This window comes from Callospermophilus lateralis, chromosome 3, assembly GCF_048772815.1.
Source record: "Callospermophilus lateralis isolate mCalLat2 chromosome 3, mCalLat2.hap1, whole genome shotgun sequence".
NCBI lineage: Eukaryota > Metazoa > Chordata > Mammalia > Rodentia > Sciuridae > Callospermophilus > Callospermophilus lateralis.
This window is the reverse complement of record NC_135307.1, coordinates 66,371,495-66,378,940: the sequence shown is the minus strand read 5'-3', so window position 1 is coordinate 66,378,940 and position 7,446 is coordinate 66,371,495.

Sequence of the window (7,446 nt, the reverse complement as noted above, 5' to 3'; positions counted from 1 at the left end):
TTGGGTTTAATTTTGAAATTTCAAACAAAACTCTTCAAAAGCAATTTGATGATTAAGTTTAGATTAAAACAGGTATCTCGGGGGCTGGGGATGTGGCTCAAGCGGTAGCACGCTAGCCTGGAATGCGTGTGGCCCAGGTTCGATCCTCAGCACCACACACAAACAAAGATGTTGTGTCCGCCGAAAACTGAAAAATAAATATTAAAAATATTCTCTCTCTCTCTCTTCCCCTCTCTCTCTCACTCTCTCTTTTAAAAAAATAAATAAATAAAATAAAACAGGTATCTGATAGTTCCAAAAGTTCCCTAAAGTCCTCCCCCAGAAATGCCACATGATTATTTGTCTTAAGATTTACAGTGTCTCCAGATAGTAGTGTGCACACCTTTTACGTAAAAATGTTTACATCTGTATACCTAACTAGCAAGAGGGAGATTAGACACTAAATTTAGCATTTAACATTAGTGAAAGTCTCCTCTCCTGCCTGTCCCCAATACCTTTTCTTTTTTTAGATTTCACTATGGTGAACGTATCAGATATTAAAATATGTCCTCTCATAAGCTCTCCAAAAAGGAAAGAAAATCTCAATAGTTTGGTTAGGCAAAACTTCAGGAGATTCACCATACTGGCAGAGATGGAGAAAGAAAGAGGAAAGAAATGGGCTAGAATGATAAGAAGTACAGAAGACATAAAAATGACCAACCAGGTCTCACCTTTAAGCAAGTAACTACACAAATAGAAGGGTGGACTCAATGACCTCCAAGGTCCCCTCCAACTCCAGTCGTGTCTGCCTCATGAATTTTTTATAGTCATCCTCTGTCCTATCACACTGTCCCTATGCATCATCAAGCCCTCCTGGCCACTTCCAGAACTGAAAGGAAAATCTGTTTAAAAAAAAAAAAAAAATCCATGCTTTGACTACTGCCAAAATTACAATTCCGTCCTTGAAACAATGACCTGAAAATAATGGGCAAGGCTAAAAACCTCTGAGCAAATAAGTGCCCAATACTGTCTTCGGGCAATATTTTTTAAGCTTCTCCGATATAAACAAAATTATTACCTGAGGTCCTGGGAGCAAAGGCTGTGAAGCTAAAAGACAATGCTACACCCAAGTCTTTCCAAGCTGCACTTCTATATCCCCTGCTGAGTGTCTAACCTCAAAAAGACAGTGGAACCAAACAGCTGAGCTTGAATACTGGCCCCATCTCTTATCAGCTGTGTGATGTGAGGCAAGTTATTTAGTTCCCTGAACCTGTTTCCTTGCTTAAAATGCTGAAGATATGAGCTAACTTGCAGAGTTACTGTGACAATAGGAAAATATAAAGAAAACTCTGACCACTCATTTATTCATTAAACCAATATTAACTGAGGATCCACTATCAGTCAGGCACCAAGTTAGGCACTGGTAGGTAAAAGACAGAACAAATGAAATCTATTGTTATTTTTATTTACTAAAAACAATCTGTTTCCAGAACTGTGGCAGACTGTCTGACTTCAGTTCAAAACTTTCATTCACACCTTGTTTCCTTAAAAATAGTCATTTTTATTTTGCCAAATATGATTCCAGGTGGGAATCTGCCCTCTGCCGTGCCTTTCCCCCCAAAGTTAATTATTCAGCAGGTATTCTGCTATAAGACACCTTCGAGACACTTGAAAGAAGCAACAACAGGAGTGAAAGGTTGTATCCCAGCTCTCTGCTGGGCAGGCCACTCAGGAAAACTTGATATGCCTGTGCTCTGAGGCCCAGCCTGAATGCCTGAGAGTTTTTGGGTGCTTTCAATTCCATGAGCGGACTCTGAGTCTTCCGAGAACTCAAAATCACAGGACTGGCTCATCCCCAGACACTGCCACTCTGCCACTGATAAAACTTATAGCAATAGCTAAAGGATCACATTTTCATAATATAGGGTTTATGTCTTTCTACTGTGCTTTAACTCAAGAGTTTGATGAAGTTCTGTATAGATGACCCACCTAAGGAATCGGCTGGCTTCAAGGCTGGTAGGCTCTTCTTCAATGTAAGCTTAATCCTCCTTTTGCCAGCTACCCTGAAAGCCTCCTGGGAAGCACCAGCCTCCACCAGGTTGGGTGCTGGCTATCCAGTACACATTAACAAACGTTTTGTACTTAAAATGGAGTTTTCAATGGCATTCTGGAACCCAAGACTCACTGCAAGAATAAAAGTATGATCCTAGTATAGGAGATGACCTGCCCTGGATCATAATGTAGGGAGTGGCCAAAGAGTGATTTCTAGAATAAAATTCAGAATCATCTGTGAAACTATGGATAAGTTAGTGGCAGTATAGATGTGCCTAGAATATTTTATGTGCAGACTCCTCTCATTCAGGGGCTACTCAATCACCTAAGAAACTTAAGTATACTTCGTGGCTGCCGCAGGCATGGGTTTCGCACCGCTGACTCCTATCTGGAGGTGACAGCCTACGCCTCCCCACAAAAGTTCTCAGCACAAAAAGACTGTCACTATATTCTCCCATCCCATCCCCCAAGAGGATGCATCTAAAATTTTACAAAAAGAAAAAAAAAAAAAAAACAGTGGCTTCTTTAGGTTTTCCTTCAGAGTATTAAACTTGTTATTATTAACTCCTGGCACCTCTAATTGCTCACTGAAAACAGTGGTTTAGATATTAATAGTCTATAAATCAAGGCCCTACCTAAGACTTGTTGTCAAGGCAACAGTGCTCAAGCCCTTCAGCTACTTCCCCCACTTTGGAACTCTGGGTGAGTTGGTGGGAGTTGGGGATTGTGTGAAAGGTCTTGTAATTTCTCCACTTTCTGCTATTTCTTGGGGCCAAGTTGTCAGAAGATGAGGAACGTGGAGGGTATCGTGGACTGTGCAAGCCTGGAGAATAGGAACTCTTACGGGGAGAAAGGGTAGGGACCTTTAAAGTATGACTCCGGGCACTCAGATCTTTTTTCTGTTCGCGTCCTGCCCCCACGACTCGCCTAGTGGTGCCCAGCGCCTGGGGACCCGGCCCCCTCTGCTGCCCTGCCCTGTCCTCCCCGCCTGGGCGCAGAGCGGCCCGGGAACACGCAGCCAAGTTCCAAGAGAGGACCTGAGCGGCCCCAAGGCTGTGAAGCCCGACAGTGGGAGGCAGTGAGAGGAGCGCGGAGGTCGGATTCCCTTTGCTCCCAGGCCGGGGTCCTGGAGGAGGAAGCCATGAATGCTCACCCCCTCACCTCCCTCCCAGCGTCCCCAAATGACTCTCTAGGAGCCGCCTCTCCAAACCTGGCGCCCAGCTCGCCAAGCGCCTCAGAAGCCCGCACAGGTTCCCGCGTCCCGGGATGACTGCTGTCGTAGCCGCCAGGGCCTCCAGGGCCCTGTACCCGACCCACTCCACGCCCGACACCTGGGACAGGGCCCCCCTCCTTGATCCCCTGGGCCCTGCGCTCGCACCGCGCGCCCCAGCCTTGCGCACCCGCACCCAGCTCCCTCCGGCCACTGGGCCCTCTTGGGACTCACCTGCGCTAGGGCTGAAGCCGCGGCCACCCCGAGCCTGGGGGCGGCGGCGGCGCAGGGGGAGGAGGGCAGCGCGGGGCTCCTGGCACAGCGGCCGCCGGGCGCCTGGTGCTGCCGAGCCACGGACCCGCCCAGAGATATAAATAACATTATCTGAGGAGGGACATTCCTGCCGGGGGACATCGCTGCTGCCGGGACCAGATAGTCCCGCGGCGGGGGCGGGGAGGCGGGGCCGCAGCCTCCTGCAGCGCCAGGCCCAGCCCCCGCCTTCCCCACCCACTCCTGCACCTGCCAATCAGCCTCCGAGTCCGGGGGCACCTGCCGGGCCTCCACCGGCTGCCGGGGGCCGGCCTCTGCCTTCCAGCCTTCCGCTCGAACCCCGGGTGCCCCCATCATCGCTCTTGTCCCCTAATCCCGCACTACCCCGTGCCCCCTGCAGCGGGCAGACAGCTTGACTCTGCAGCTCCGGCCTAATTTGTGCGCTCAGAGCGGCGAGCCTGTTGGCAAAAATGAGTCCTTCAGCTTTTCCCGCCCTGCATCCCCACTGTATACAGTCCGGTTTTTAAAATACATTAAAAGACACTCTTAGGACGGAGGGTGGGCAAGACAGGCTCCCGGGCAGTGCTCCCCCGCCCCGGCGGGTTTGGGAGAGACAGATTGTTACTGGGGGCTGGTGCGTTAGAAAGCGTGCTCCCGGGCGGGGTCCTCCCGGCCGGTGGTAAGAGCAGACGCTGGGAGCGCAGGGGGTGGGCACTGGGCCCGAGGCACCCGCCCCCAGCCTGCCGGCTCGGTGTTGCTGTTTCTGCCTGCATATCCAGTGCAATCCGGGAGAACCGGGCATTGCTGGCGGCGCGCAGCCTGCAGTCCCATGGAGATCGCATATTGCACGCACCATAATCAACAGGCAAGCCGCCACACCCGCCCACCTGCACCTCTTGGTCTGCCCAGGTCTCGAACCTATGGGGGCTTCCTCACTGCAAGTCAGGATAAGGTGGGACACTGTAGGCCAGAGTAAACACTAAAACCAATTGTGCCAAAGAGGAACAACAAGGCACCTCCAGGTCACCTCGGGAGAGAGACACAGAAAAATACGGGCAGCTTGCAAGGCAGTCCATTTTCTTGACTTTCTCACAGCACAAGGTCATTGCTCAGTAAGGTTTGTTTTACACCTTGCTCTAGCTTTCATCTCTCTTCTCTACCTGCTGTGCCTAGAATGATTTCTCATCAGCCATCAACCCAGATAATCTCAGGTATTATGGAGATGGCAGTGGAGATTAAAAGAGCATAGATGTGGAAGAGAATTTTAACTTTGATGCTGCCTGGTATTCTTAACAAAGGAACAGCCTTACTCTTGAGTTATTTATTTGAGAGTATAATTATGCTGTTTTCCAGAATTCATCAGGAATTGTTCAATTGCCAGATGTTCAAGCTTAGTTTATATATTGAATGTATGCAAAGATAGTTCACTGCTGCAGCAACACTTCTTGAGAGTAGGGATTTGGACACTACGTGCTAAATGGGGCAAATTTGACAGGTATTACAAAGCCACAGGACCCTTCATTCCATCCCCTCTTGTCTGGGATCTTATTACAGCTCAATTTCCCAAGAGACTCTAGTAATATAGGAAAGATGATACAAGAATAGTCATGGTCATCCATTAGATTAGCAGTCATGCTCTCCCCACTTTGCTGATAACATTTATGAATTCATTTGTAGGGGCTGGGAATGTAGCTCAGCATGCTGAGGCCTCTGGTTCAATCCCCAGCACAAGGAAAAGAACAGAAAAAGAATCATTTGTTTATTACTGAGTTAGAAACAGGTTTCTTTTGTGGAAAAAAATTCTTTAAGAACTATTTTCTAGCAAGGAAACTCAAGAAAAACAGGCCAACTTCAAAAGCTGAGACTGTTATGTATCTCAAGTAGAAATCCTTGATCTATTTTTGAAAGGGAAAAAAAGAGGGAAATTATGTATTTATGTTTTTCTTAAAAAACTTGTATGAATAAACTTATTAAATAAATTCATGATGCCTTAGAATTGCAGCTCTGCAGTACATAATTATATACTACCCCAAAGAGATAATTCCTTAGCTATAGGTTTGTGGCGCTTAACTGAATAGTTGCATACGTATTTTTCTTTGTATTCTTAAAATTTATAATTTTCAACCATAAGAAAAAAATTAATATGATAAAAACTCCAAAGCAGCAGACAGATTACCCCAAGATTTTACAAACCAGCTCAGCTGCTTTAGTTATCTCCACTTTAGCTGAAAGCTAAATAATTCAATACAACCTCATTTGCTACAGATCCTGTTATCCTGACAGCATCCTCAAATGCTTTACGGCTAATAGAGTTACAGTGAAATGATAAATCAGAACTGAGGGAGAGAGGAAGTTTAGAAGTACAGAGGGGACGGACATTGTCAAATAAGGGAGGAAAAAAGGCAGATCTCAGAGAGCAGGAATGAGAAATTAGGGAGAGTTAAGGAGGTAGAAGGAAAGGTAGATAAAAGGATTCATTGTTGAGGTCATCATTGTGGACAATAGGGGGTCAAGCCTGCAGGGTCCTGCTCAGAGATGTTTAGAATGTCTCTCAGAATTATCTAGGTGCAGGGTGGAAAATTGGTCCTCATCCTGTTGGTCGAGAAGCTTGTCCTGCCGATGTCTCTGTCCATGTTTTCAACCTCCTCCATCCACCCCAGGCAATCTGCGGCACTGGGAGAGTTCTGGAACCAAAAGAGGAAGTTATACATTGGAGGTTACAGTAAATACTATGATCCAAGGAGTGTGGGAAGCCCTTATAGAAATGTCTACCCAACTGTAGTTGAAATCAATAGGTGAGGCCAAGAGCATATAAATTGGAACACTAGAGACTTCTAACATGGGAAGGAACTTTCATTGGCTATTTCCATATTCTCTGAAATTTTCACCAGGAGCTTGTATTATTCGGTAATAAATAGAGACAATATAGGAAACTATAGCTGAAGGTTGGGTGGAGATGGCGGATTGAATATGAGAACTGAGTTTCTCTTCCACTCTAAACTACATAAAAAGATATGTTTTAAAGAGAATAGGAATCTAAAATCATAGGGAAATAAGGGAAAGGGTGATACTTCTTTTCAATGTTTAGGAAATACTGAAATATAGAAAAGAGGCAGACTCTGATTCACAGAGGAAATCATAAGAAACAAAAACAGGTTCAAGCTGGGTGCAGCAGCACATGCCTGTAATCCCAGCAACTCAGGAGCTAAGGCAGGAGGATCATAAATTTAAAGCTAGCCTTAGCAATTTAGCAAGACCTTGTCTCAAAATAAAAAATAAAACAGGCTGGGAATATGGCTCCGTAATTAAGTGCCTCTAAGTTTAATCCTCAGTAACAAAACAAAACAAAAACAAGTTCAGAAGAATCATTTAAGGAAATTTTAGGCAACAGCCAAAGGATACAAAAAGGGAGGGTCCTGGGACAGAATAATTCATTGACCAGACTCCTTTCCCTTGCTTCCATTAAATATCAGGGGTTTGCCCATGGAATAAGAAGGTAGGTGGAATTCTGGGACACAAAGAACAGAGCCCAGATATCTACTCACTATCAGAAATGAACCTTCAGTGTTTCAGGAGAGCATGTCCCAATGCTCCACAGTCCTTGAGTACAGGCTATGATAAACTGAATGACTAGGCAAACCTATTCTCACATAAGAGATGACTGGATCATCAAAATCACCAGGAGGGAGGAGGGAGACCAACACTATGAAAGAGAAGCACCAAACAACTAATAGAAATAATATCAGAGGAAACCAAGTTAAATAAAGGAAACAAGATAAATGATAAATGATAAATTTTATTCAGTGAGGTTTGAAAGGCTATTTCATCCATGAGAAAAAAAAATAAGTGAGAAGTTTTAGATGCTAAGAAAAAGTTCTGACACTAAAAATTCATTAGCTGATAAGCAGAACAGACCAAGTTACTGAGTGGATTAG